Source organism: Eleutherodactylus coqui, chromosome 2 (assembly GCF_035609145.1).
Source record: "Eleutherodactylus coqui strain aEleCoq1 chromosome 2, aEleCoq1.hap1, whole genome shotgun sequence".
Classification (NCBI taxonomy): domain Eukaryota; kingdom Metazoa; phylum Chordata; class Amphibia; order Anura; family Eleutherodactylidae; genus Eleutherodactylus; species Eleutherodactylus coqui.
In genome coordinates this window covers 100,245,492-100,259,761 of record NC_089838.1, presented here as the reverse complement: position 1 = coordinate 100,259,761, position 14,270 = coordinate 100,245,492, and positions in this window count along the sequence as shown.

The window sequence follows — 14,270 nt, the reverse complement described above, 5'->3', positions numbered from 1 at the left end:
TGAAAAAGAAAAAAACTATTACAATTTGGTATTGGCATAATCGTACTGGCCTGTAGAATGACTTTAATACATTATTTATACTGCTCAGAGAATGCAGTGAAAAATAAAAAACATGCCAGAATTACAGATTTTGTTAATCTTGCCACTAGAAAAAATGGAATAAAAAGCGATCAAAACCTTACATGTTCCAAAAAATTAGATAAATGAAGACTGGAGTTTATCCTGCAAAAACCATGGCCTTCTAGAGCTCTGGCAATGGAAAAATAAAATTAACACAGCTCTTGGAATGTGGCGACACAAAAGCAAACCTTTAAGAAAAAAAAATGTTTTAAATGTACAAAAATAGCAAAACATAAAAAAAAGGTATAAACTTGGTATCGCCAGAATCGTGCTGACTCAGAGAATAATGTTATCACACTATTTATTCTGCATGCTGAACGCCGTAAAAATGAAATCCAAAAAACAAATGGCAGAATTTCTTTTTTTTCACCCCAATCTCCCTACTAATTTTTTACAAAAGTTATGCAATACATTATATATACCAAAAAATGATGCCATCAAAAAGTACAACATGTCCTGCAAAAAACAAGTCCTCATATGGCTGTGTCAATGGAAAAATGATAAAGTTATGGCTCTTGGAATGCGACTGCAAAATTAGTTGAAATTTAATGATTGGCCTATATAAAAAACCTGCCCTGGTGGGTACGACAGGGGGGTAAGAAACCCGCCACTGAAGGGGTTAATAATAGAATTCAAAACAGAATAAAGATGGTTTAATTGATTCAAAATGCTGTCCGTGGGAGAAGAATAATCACTTATTCCCAATTAAAAAAAACAAGCACAGCTTGTGTTGGCATTAGGTGTCTATTAATATCAGCTACCTTCTTCAGAGACTTCAGCGATTTGTCTATATTGCCCTTATGTTTCAATACTGTAAATTATCATCGGAGGATAAAGATAACGTGAATATGAGTTGCCATTAGAAAACCTCCATATAATAATGTCTTAGTTTATGTGGGTCAGTCGCATCCTGCGCTTTCACTACTGTGATGTTTTTCTAGATGTTGCAGTACACAGACTGCACAGCAGACATTAGACTCATTGATCCCAATGTGTCACAAATTAGCTGTTCACAGGCTTGACCTGAAATGACACAAGTATGCTGCATGCAATGTAAATTAATGTGCATGACATTTTTACTGCCTCCTAAAAATCTACCTCTCTTCTATTAATGTTTTTTTTAAGTGAACATAGGAGAGATTAATACTTACATAGAAATCACTTATCTTCAGGAGACACCAGTAGAGTTTGCTAAAACTTAACATGTTCCAAGACAGGAATCAACATCTCAAGTGGCTTCATGCATCATTGGAGAATATGAGAAATCTATAGCAGAGATAACCCACAGACCTGGTGACCACCTAACACCAATTCAGAGACCATAAAACTTTTACATCCTCATCAGTGGACTAATTAAGTATTTACACCTTTACTCATCCTGTTCTGGTATTCTTTTGAATGCAAGTTAATCACACCATGTTTAAGTCTGTTCATTCATATATACATATACACACACACACATATACTGTATATGCTTCTGCGGATCTATTCCATTAAGCCTTGTTATGTCCATGCGGCACACTATAACGCCACACCTCAGCACAGATGCAAGATGGTGTCCTAATAAAACTGCAACACTGTCATAGCATTTGCAAGGACCAATTATATCTCTCCAGGTAAAGATGGAAGGACACCTGTCCTTTACTAATCAGGGAAAGTAGGTGACCCCTGCCTAAAAGCGGGGTGATTGTCCCGATAAGAACAGCTCTACTGACTTCATCTGAGACCTGGCTATCCCTCATTAGGAACCTGGAGATATGTACAAAACACACCACGGTTCACACACACTGAACATAGAACATGACCGTTCACACCTCATTTCTGGCCACCTGCACAGACATACAAAACATGTTCACGCTGTTCACACCAATACATAAGGTCATGCATACCACACAGAACAAGACTGCACATAGAGCACATGTCTGGCCTCTTGCACAGATATATAAAACACATCGCTGTTCACACCAACACACAGGGTTATGCATACTACATAGAACAGGAACCCCACCCTGAACTCACATGTATTCAGATAACTAGAGATGAGCGAGCACCAAAATGCTCTGATGCTCGTTACTCGAGTCGAACTTTCAGTGATGCTCGAGAGTTAGTTTCGAGTAACGAACCCCATTGAAGTCAATGGGCGACTCAAGCATTTTTGTATATGACTGGTGCTCCGCTAAGGTTTTCATTTGTGAAAATCTTAGCAAATCACCAAAGTCATGTAAAAAACACAGAAATGGATAGGGCAGGCGAGGAGCAACATGCAGGGCTCCATTTCGGGCTCCGAGATCTCACTATTAAGCCACAATAGTTTCAAGAGTGAGACCCCCCGCGCGCGCGCACTGTCAGCATAACGATCGTTCTCCTCTGCCACAGGTGTAACAGCTGTGGCAGAGCAGAACGATGTTAGCCCATTGAATTCAATGGAGCCGGCAATACAGCCGGCTCCATTGAAAGCTATGGGCTGCCGGCGAGCGCGGGATGAATTTTCGGGAAGGGCTTAAAAATATAAGCCCTTACCTGAAAATCATCCTAAAATGTGTAAAAAGTTAAAAAAAATATATACTCACCTTGTCCCGGCCGAACGATGTTAGCCCATTGAATTCAATGGAGCCGGCAATACAGCTGGCTCCATTGAAAGCAATGGGCTGCCGGCGATCGCAGGAGGAATTTTCGGGAAGGGCTTAAAAATATAAGCCCTTCCCTGAAAATCATCCAAAAATGTGTAAAAAGTAAAAGAAAATATATACTCACCTTGTCCCCGCAGACGGAGTTCAGCCGCGGCTGGCCGGCAGTTCTCCTGAACTGCTCTGAGTAGTATTCAGCAGGCGGGGATTTAAAATCCCTGCCTGCTGAATGAGCTGCCTCTGATTGGTCACAGCCTGACCAATCAGAGGCAGATCTCACTCACACCCATTCATGAATTCATGAATGGGTAAGTGAGTGTTGCCACTGATTGGCTCAGCTCAGCTGTCATTCAGCTGAGAGCTGCGCTGAGCCAATCAGAGGCAGCACTTACTCACCCATTCATCGTTCCAATAATCATTCAAATGAACGGAAGTGAAAATAATTGTTCAGTCTAAATGTGAGACAATGACTGAATGAAATACGAGAATCATTTGCTTTTTCTTTGTCGTTCAGTTTCTGCAGGACTAAAAATCATCATTGGCTTGTTTACTTGTTATGTTTAAACACCAATTGGAATTCATAGGAAACACTGAGTGAGAAGTGAACAATTCTCATTGAACGAGTCAATGATAAATCTGCCTGTCTAAACAGGCTGTACGAGCATGAATGAGCTGGTGATGACGTCACCAACTCGTTCATTTGTGCAGACAACAATCATGCCATCTAAAACAAGGGCTATGGGCAATTACCCAGTTTGTGATACCGTAAAACCAACCCTGTAAAATATAGTAGAGGTCTAACAAACTGCAGATGTCTGAATGTAAATGTAAGGATCTACTCTAAAGGGCTAAAATGCTGCCATGGAGATGGACTGTGACTCATCAAACAATTATGCCAAAAATTACAATGTAAGCAAAAATATGCACCAAAATTTGGAACTGAGCATGCTCAATAGGAACTTTTTAGAGACTGAAGCCTTGGTAATAAAAGGGACTTTTTTGTGCTGAATCATAGTGCAGTGGGGAGACAGTGAGAGATCTGGATGTTCTGCTAAACCTAGACCTAAGAAAGGTGAGGAGCTGCTGCCTATGAGGAGAAGCTACTGGAGTTGTGAGGAATGACAGTGACTGAAGACTACCTAGTGTCTGGAGCCAAGAGAGAGCCGGCAATGTGTCTCCAGAGTAGCAGGACACCTGGATAGTGACAAAGATCTACGAAAATTGTGGTGGTGGAGCGCTTTTAACCCTAGATTAGCCTGGGTCAGTCGAAGTGAGAACTCCCATATGACATATCGTATGTGAGGCTAGCCTCGATCTGACAATAGGTGTGCACAATGAGGAAAGGACTAAAGACAATGTGTTAGCAGGCCTACTACAGAAGGGTAGGGCTTTTATTGTGCACGCTAACATCATACAAGTTTCTGATGCTGACACCCAGGTTATGGACTCGGTAACGTAAATATGGGAACCACCTTTTCTAAGAGACTGTATTGGAGCGTTAGCCCCTAAGGGGAAGCTGTGTCGCTGTACCATATTATCCATAACCGAATATTGTGTGAAATGACGCTCATAATAGTCAAATGTTATTTATATTGTTCTTCTAAATTATTTCCTACTGTGCACAAAGATCCTTAAGATCTAATTAGCAACAGATGATTCTAAGTAAAAAGTTTTATCTGCATACCCATTCTTTTCATTTCTATCACTTTGTTTATCAACAAATATTGTAAACTTTGCTTACTCCATCTGCTGCATCGTATCCTGAATCCTATGTCCACTATGTCCTATCCACCACTACACACGAAATAAAACAAGGTGAAGATGTTCACTTACTGTAGCTTTTGAATGTAAATTAGAATTCACATTCACCGAAAAGAACTTTACTGATAATTAAAATTTAACCTTTATTTATATATATCTAAAAGAGCCGTATATGTATATACGTAAATAAATTCCCAAATAAAAAATCTTTGTCCGTGATACAAGTTCTACTCTGACAGATAGGTGGTTATTTATAATTATTTGTCCGTACGTAAAACCACTCTGTTAGTATACCCACATAGCCGAGGGTGTCAAATGTTATATAGATTAACACACTCTGGTATGCTGATAACACTATAACTGTCAATTTCACTCTCTTTTCCGTATCAAATTGTAAAGCAAAATTGTTTTATTGGATAGTTATTACAGTTCTCAGATAGCTTGCTCCATGAATATTTCTCTGGAGTCAGATTATTTTAAAGAATGGAGCTTCAATCAATTTCTTCCATCTATCAATCCATCAACACGTTTCTATAACACTGAATATACGTGTCATTTCATCAGGATGGAGGCTGTTTGGTTATATAGGGTTCGCTTATCAAAAGCCGCCTATAACCTTCATGATATAATTTATTTTGGTGTGCTCCAACCCACATTAAGTGGGATATAGCTCACTACTTTGGGGTCCGTCTTATATCAGGACACCAAACTCAGTAGTCAATTTTGTTTGCAGAGTCTGTACTGATAAAGACAGGCAGTGGTTAAGTGTATCAGCTTCTATTCACTGACAGGCATCCAATTGAGACTGCCTGCAGGTTATATCAGCTGAACAATAATCTATCCTCACTAAGCCCACATTTATGGGCCATGCAGAGACACAAAGTTAATTTTGCTTGCAATGCCTGTACTGATAAAGGCCGCCTGCACGCACTCCTATGCAGACGGCCGCGGTTTGGCCGCGCGAAATCTCGCGCGGCAAACAAACCGCGGCATGTCCTATTTTTGTGCGGGGCTCGCACTCACCCGGCCGCCGGCTCCGGTCTGCACGGCAGCCGGCACATGAAAGAGCCGGGGTCGCTAGGCGCGGGTGAGTACGCGCTCGTCCCTGCAGGCTCTCGGGTCGGGTACCGCGGCGAGAATTCTCGCTGCCGGATCCGACCCGCTCGTCTTCAGGCAGCCAAAGACAGACAGTGGTTAAATGTATCAGCTTGTATTTACTGACAGGCATCCAATTGAGACTGCTTGCAGGTTATATCAGCTGAACACTAATCTGTCCTCACTACGCCCACATTTACGGGGCATGCAGAGACACTAAGCCCACATTTACGGGGCATGTAAGAGAGTCAATACTCTAACCCAAGGTTTCTGGGCATAAATAGCAGCCAAGCTGGCCGTGATGTTTATGTAGCAGCCAACCTGGCCACAATGATAGAGACAGAGCTATGTATTGACTCTCTTACATGCCCAGTAAAGTTCTTTTCGGTGAATGTTTGTCAAAATTCAAAGGACTTGTAGGCCACTGTGATTTCTAAATTAGAATTCACCAACAGCAAATAAAGATCTGGAAAATGCTAATGAATTGAAACACAAAGTATATTAGAAAACTATATACTGTATATACTCGAGTATAAGCCTAGTTTTTCAGCAAATTTTTTTTTTGCTGAAAAAGCCCCCCTTGGCTTATACTCCAGTTAGGGAAGGCTTTAAAAAAAAACCCACCATACTCACCTCCCAGCCCGCATCTGTGTCTCTGGCGGTGGTGCGGCAGGCTGCTTGAATTCTCTCTGCTGTCATCCACCACCGTCCTCTTTGCTTGGCTCTGTCATTCCCTGCCATCAGCGCTGTGTAAGTAAGAGCTGTGATTGGAGCGAGCGCCAGCCAATCACAGCCGACGCTCAATCATTTACAGTCAATCAAGCTGCTTTAGAATTCTCACCGCTGTCATCTCCCTGCTCGGCTTTCAAAGCCCCTGCCGTCAGGGCTGTGTAAGTAAGCGCTTTGATTGGATCGAGCGCCAGCTGTGATTGGCTGATGCTCAATCCAATCACAGTGCTTACTTACACAGCACTGACAGAGCCAAGCAGAGAGGATAGCAGGGGATGACAGCGGGGAGAATTCAAGCAGCTTGCCGCACCGCTGGGGACACAGACACAGGCTGGGAGGTGAATATGGAGGTTTTTTTTACCTAGTATATACTCGAGTATAGCTAGGCTTATATTCGAATCAATAAGTTTTCCCAGTTTTTTGTGGTAAAACTTATTGTCTCGGCTTATACTCGGGTCGGCTTATACTCGAGTATATATGGTATATTTTCATTATACAATGGTAAAGCTTCATTTTCCATAGACTTGTCAAACTTTTTAAGACTTTTATGGTTGTCCTCCTCTCTGCAAATCACTAGCTTTCTCCACAGGATCTTGATCTTTAAATAGTAAAACCTTTCTGCTTCATATGCTGGTAAATTAGGACAGTAGGTAAATGATTAGACGCTAGGGGACGACAATTTATAGCAATTATTAACACTATGCAGTATTTGTTTATCTGACACTTCAGGGGACATATCTGTTGTGTAACAGAGGCCGAAACTTAGTGCCCCTTCTGGGATTATTTGAACTAGGCTGTCACCACCGCAATAACTTTTCTCTAAATTGTTCATGCAGACTGGAAAATAAATAGGCGATGCACATAGTGTGTGTGTAATGGTGACCTGCTATTCATTTAACGCATATTCCCAATGCCTTCTAAAAATGATCCCTGCGGGAATTTTTGACAACCATATAAAACACAAGTGATACGAGTGATAACATCTAGATGTTCCTTCCTGATTATTTTCTTATTGCTGAACACTGATAACCAGATTTCTGTGTACTTCAGAAGTCCTTGAAATGATTTCAAATGAATATATATTTATAAGGAAACTCCAGATTTGCTTATGTAAGCCACCCACACTACAGCCAAGTAAAAAAAATTGTGAATCTGCCATAAAAAGATAGAGTTTTTATCAAATACATCAGATGCATTTTATATCACAGTCATACTGAGAAGATAATGATGCATTCATTCTATGCAGATAATGTGACAGTGAAACAAGAATGTGCATCAAATTCCAATGGTGTGCAAAGAAATGACAGTCTAGTACAAATGGGGTGCATGTTGGTAAAAAAAAAAAAATACAGCCGAATTGATGGGATTATCATTTCTGCAACATTTGTAATTTAAGCAGGATATTAAACTAAAAAAATAGTACATAACAACTGAAACCAATTTTAACCACTTAAAGGGGTTGTCACGCGATAGCAAGTGGGGTTAAACACTTCTGTATGGCCATATTAATGCACTTTGTAATATACATTGTGCATTAAATATTGGCCATACAGAAGTTATACACTTACCCCCTCTGGTGCTGGCGTCCCCGTCTCCATGGCGCCGACCCAAGCCGCCTTCTCCCTGGAATAGACGCGCTTGCGCAGTCTGCCCTCTTCTGTCCGGCTCCGGTGTGCTCGCACCGCAGAGGTCTTCTGCACATGCCCAGAAGACCTGTGCGGCGCGAGTACGCCGGAGCGGCCCCTTCAGCGCAAGCTCGTCTAATCCAGGGAGAAGGCGGCTTTGGTCGGCGCCATGGAGACAGGGACGCCAGCACCAGAGGGGGTAAGTGTATAACTTCTGTATGGCCAATATTTAATGCACGATGTATATTACAAAGTGCATTAATATGGTCATACAGAAGTGCTTAACCCCACTTGCTATCGTGGGACAACCCCTTTAATGACCAAGCCTGTTTGCGCCCTAATGACCGATCCAAATTTTGGAAATCAGCCATGTGTCACTTTAACATTGAATACCTCTGTAAAGGTTTTCACCCCAAAATGGATACTCCTATTTGTCCCATGTTCAGAGACATACCCATTGTGGCCCTAATCTTATGTCCGTATGCACAACAGGGCCCAAACTGAAATGTCAACAGTTTTTTTAACCTTTACGTGATCATCATTGTCCATTGGATAACAGCGATCACGTGACCAGGGACCGCTCACCGTGGCCTTTGATCACTGCTCCAGGCTCTCGGCTACCTTAAGTAGTCAGGAGCAAGAAGATTTTAAATTCCCTGGGCCCTCCCCAGCTGCTGCACTTGTTTCCACCATTTCGGTGACGGGCACATGCGCTGAAGCTAGGGAAATGTCCGCGGATAAAGATCCCATCAGGGAATATCGCCGGAGCCTTTAGGTAAGTAATTTCACTTCCCTTCACAGACCGAATCTGTGACGGGAGGGGAAACTTACTTTTTTTTACTTTTACGTGATCGCTGTTATCTATTGAATAACGGTGATCACGTGACCAAAAACCACAGACCACACCGCCCATGAAATTTCCAGACTCTCAGCTATGTTTGGTTACAATTTCAAATTACCCCGGCAATCCGCGGATCCACCATTTTGGCGTTGGGGCACTCGCAGAAGCCATTGTAAGGCCTGCGGATAAATCCGGGAGCCTTAGGTACGCAATTTCATCTCCCCTCATGGATATCATCCATGAGTGGAGATGGAACAAAACTTTTTTTTCTTATTTTATACTTTTTTTAAACTTTTTTTTTCTTTACATGATCGCTGTTATCTATTGGATAAGAGCAAGCATGTGATTGGGAACCACATACAGCAGTGCCCAGTGACATCATGCTGCTCTCCGTTATACATAGTAGCCAGGAGCAGGTTTTTTTTTTTTTTAATTTCCAGGGGCTCCCAGCCTTCTGCAAGTGCGCATAACATTATGCAGTCTGGAAGACCATAATGCCACGGGATATAGCGGAGGATGGAGGTGTGTACTCTCAACTCCCCTCATGAATCGGATTTGTGAGGGGAGCTGAAACTTTATAAAATTTTTCTATTTACTTTCATGTGATTGCTGGTATCCGGTGGATAGCAGTGATCGTGTGACCAGTGTTCAGATTTCCCAGCCCCCTATGACAGCTCCAGGTTGTCGGCTACTTCTGGAAGCCAACTGCAGGGAGCTGTGACGTCCACAGCCTGCAGGGCTTTAATCCTCAAAGCGAGCACATTTTTACGGCACTGAGGATTAAAGCCCAGCAAACCAGGGCGTAAAAAGGCAATAGGCCGTCACTAAGGGGTTAATGTTACTTTCATCTATTAAACTAAAGAGGGTAGGAAGAATCCAATGGCTAGATGTACTTAAAGACAGAAATGTCCAAGAAGGTTGGGAAATATTGCAAAATGAGATTATCAAAGCACAATCGTTAACAATCCCTAAAAGAAGGTAGAATGGGAAGCATTTAAAGAAACCAGGATGGATGAACACAGAACTTGCACACATGTTAAAAACGAAGAAAAATATGTTTATCAAATGGAAAGAGGGGGGAATATCTAAAGAAGAATATAATGCGGTCTGCAGAAATTGCAGGGCAAGTGTCAGAAAAGCTACAGCTAATAATGAATTGAGGCTTGCAAGAGAGGCCAAAAGCAATAAAAAAAGATTTGGGGGGCATGTCAAAAGCAAAAGAAAAGTCAAAGATGCTATTAAATTTTTACAAGATGAAAATGGTGAATTAGTTAAAGGGGTTGTCCCGCGCCGAAACGGTTTTTTTTTTTTTAACCCCCCCCGTTCGGCGCGAGACAACCCCGATGCAGGGGTTAAAAAAACAAACCGGAGAGTGCTTACCTGAATCCCGGCGGTCCGGCGTCTTCATACTCACCTGCTGAAGATGGCCGCCGGGGTCTGCTCCCTCCGTGGACCGCAGCTCTTCTGTGCGGTCCATTGCCGATTCCAGCCTCCTGATTGGCTGGAATCGGCACGTGACGGGGCGGAGCTACACGGAGGCGGCATTCTGCACGAGCGGCTCCATTGAATACAGCAGAAGACCCGGACTGTGCAAGCGCGGCTAATTTGGCCATCGGAGGCCGAAAATTAGTCGGCACCATGGAGACGAGGACGCCAGCAACGGAGCAGGTAAGTATAAAACTTTTGATAACTTCTGTATGGCTCATAATTAATGCACAATGTACATTACAAAGTGCATTAATATGGCCATACAGAAGTGTATAGACCCACTTGCTGCCGCGGGACAACCCCTTTAAGAACAGTGTTGAGAAGGACAAACTTTTAAATTCCTATTTTGTATCTGTTTTCTATCAAAAAGTAGATGGAACATCAACTGATCTTTCCTGTGCTACTGGGGGAATAAAAGAATGCAGGCTTTCTATAAGTATAGAAATGGTGAGGGAACACTTAGCTAACTTAAAGGGGTTGTCCCGCGGCAGCAAGTGGGTCTATACACTTCTGTATGGCCATAATAATGCACTTTGTAATGTACATTGTGCATTAATTATGAGCCATACAGAAGTTATAAAAAGCTTTATACTTACCTGCTCCGTTGCTAGCGTCCTCGTTCCCATGGAGCCGACTAATTTTCGCCCTCCGATGGCCAAATTAGCCGCGCTTGCGCAGTCCAGGTCTTCTCCTGTTCTCTATGGGGCTCCGTGTAGCTCCGTGTAGCTCCGCCCCGTCACGTGCCGATTCCAGCCAATCAGGAGGCTGGAATCGGCAATGGACCGCACAGAAGAGCTGCGGTCCACGGAGGAAGAGGATCCCGGCGGCCATCTTCACCGGTAAGTATAGAAGTCACCGGAGCGCGGGGATTAAGGTAAGCACTCCGGTAAGCTTTCTTTAGGTCCCTGCATCGGGGTTGTCTCGCGCCGAACAGGGGGGGGGGGGGGGTGAAAAAAAAAAAACCCGTTTCGGCGCGGGACAACCCCTTTAAATGAATTCAAGTCTCAAGGTCCAGATGAATTACATCCTAGGATACTAAAAGAAGCAGTGGAGGTAATTGCTGAACTGCTGAAGCAGTGGAGGTAATTGCCATAATCTTTGAAAATTTCTGGAGAATAGGAGAAGTCCCAGAAGATTGAGAAAGGGCAAATGTTGTCCTATCTTCAAAAAAGGGAAGAAGGTGAATCCAGGAAACTACAGGCCTGTGAGCCTGACTTCTATACCGGGAAAGATCTTTGAACAAATTATTAAAAAGCATGTATGCAAGTAGAGATGAGCGAGCATAGGGGCAATTACTCGATTGAGCATTGCCCTTAGCGAGTACCTGCCTGCTCGGAAGAAAATATTCGGCTGCCGGCAGTGGGCGGGGAGCGGCGGGGGAGAGCGGGGAGGAACGGAGGGGAGATCTCTCTCTCCCCCCCACTCTCCCCTGTTCACCGCCGCAACTCACCTGTCACCCACGCCGGTAGCCGAACCTCTTCTTCCGAGCGGGGAGATACTCACTAAGGACAATGCTCGCTCTAGCAATTGTCCTTAGCGAGTATGCTCGCTCATCTCTATATGCAAGTACTTGGATAAAAATCTAGTAATTAACCAGAGCCAGCATGGGTTTTTAACAAACAAGTTATCAGGTTGTGCTGCTGGGATCTGTTATTCTACAGGGTTCCAGGAGCACAACGTCACAGATGCGGGATAATTAAGCTCCCTGGGTGTGGATTTTCTCCTGCCAAACAATCCCCACTGGTCTGCTGCATATATATACACAAGTCCCTCTGCAAGAGAAAGCTGGTATCCTTTTACTCTATGGTTTGGTTTCCTGCATGCTTGTTATATGTGTTATGTGTATGAACTTGTCCAGTGTTTGTGCAGGTGGCCAGACATTAGATGTGGACAGTCCTGTTCAATGTATGTTCTGTCTTCCATGCTAGCCCTAGAGTGTTGGTGTGAACTGTGTCCTGTCCTGCTGGATCGTTTGTCATCTCTGGGATAGTGTGGCCCTAAGTCTCCAATGCGGGGCCGCCCTTGCAGGCAGGGTTCTGGTGGATGCTGTCTTGTTAGAGTAGGGACCCGCGAGACAATGAGGAGCCTTGCAGTGGCTTGCCAATTCATGAACCAATACCTCGTACTTTCATAGCAATACCATGTGCTTATGCATCCGGGGATGCTTGGTGAGTGTGTTGGTCACTTTTCAGTTCTATGTTATGTCTGTCCGTGAGTCCAATTCCCAGTATCCAATTCACTGTCCCTTTGTTGTTCTATCCATCGCGTCCTGTAGGAATGCAACACCATTCCTGCGTCTGTGCTACAGCGAGGTGCGCCCAGCGGATATAACACAAGTCATGGCAGACAAATCTAATTTCCTTCTATGACAGAATCACCAACTGCGTTGATCAGGAAAATACTGTGGATATAGTATATCTTGACTTTAGTAAAGCATTTGACAAAGTATGTCATACCATACCTATTGAAAAAATGACCAAATATGGGATTGAAAAGGCAACTGTTAGGTGAATTCACAACTGACTGAGTGATCGTACTCAAAGAGTGGTCATAAATGGCTGCACATCCAAGTGGAAGAATGTATCAAGTGCGGTACCACAAGGCTCTGTCCTAGGCCCAGTGTTGTTCAACACTTTTACAAATGATCTGGAGGAGGGAATTGATGGGAAACTGATCAAATTTGCTGATGAAACAAAGCTAGGAGGGATAGCTAACACTATGGAAGAGAGAGAGTATTCGAAAAGATCTAGAAAAGCTTGAACAGTGGGCGGCGACTAACAGAATGGTATTTAACAAGGAGAAATGCAAAGTCCTACATCTGGGCAAGAAAAATGAAGAAATCGCATACAGAATGGGAGGAATTGGGCTAAGCAGCACATGTGAAAAAGACTTGGGTATACTAATAGATCATAGACTGAAAATGAGTCAACAGTGTGATACAGAAGTCAAAAAGGCAAACACAATTCTGGGATGTATTAAAAGAAGCATAGAGTCTAGATCACGTAAGGTAATTATTCCCCTCTACTCTTCCTTAGTCAGACCTTATCTGGAATACTGTGTCCAGTTCTGGGCATCCCACTTTAAAAAAGACATAGACAAACTGGAGCAAGTTCGGAGAAGCGCTACCAAGATGGTGAGCGGTCTGCAAATCATGTCCTATGAAGAACGATTAAAAGATCTGGGAATGTTTAACTTGCAAAAAAGAAGATTGAGAGGAGACTTAGTAGCGATCTACAAATATCTGAAGGGCTGTCACAGTGCAGAGGGATCAGCCCTGTTCTCATTTGCACAAGGAAAGACTAGAAGCAATGGGATAAAACTGAAAGGGAGGAGACACAAATTAGATATTAGAAAACACTTTCTGACAGTGAGGGTGATGAATGAGTGGAACAGGTTACCACAGGAGGTAGTGAGTTCTCCTTCAATGAAAGTGTTCAAACCAAGGCTGGACAAATATCTGTCTGGGATGAGTTAGTGAATCCTGCACTGAGCAGGTTTTGGACCTGATGACCCTGGAGGTCCCTTCCAACTCAACCATTCTATAATTCTATGCTTTTTTGACTAATTAGAACTAGATAGTGACCATCATCTACTGTGAATGGTGTAAATTGTGTTATCTAGGTATATACGGGGTGTAGTCAAAAAGACGGATCAAACGCTGTAACTCAATATTGGTGCCCAATATTGAAATAACAATAGAGTACTTGAACAGGAAGGCATGGATGCGCTACATGCTCGTATGGTGCACAGACCCTTGTGGGCGCTAGAACATGGATTTCAATTTTGTGTTGTCACCCCTGTAAGAGACTGAGTAAAATCCAATTGTAGAGTTGAAGAGTAGCATGTGAGAAGGAGAAATCCTCTGCCCGCGTCTCACTATGTCTCAAGGGACTGCTTCTATGACTGAAGTAAGGAAAGTGTACTCAAAGTGGCTTTCTTCTGCTACAATAGGGGCAGATCATCCAGGAAGTCATCTACCTTCAT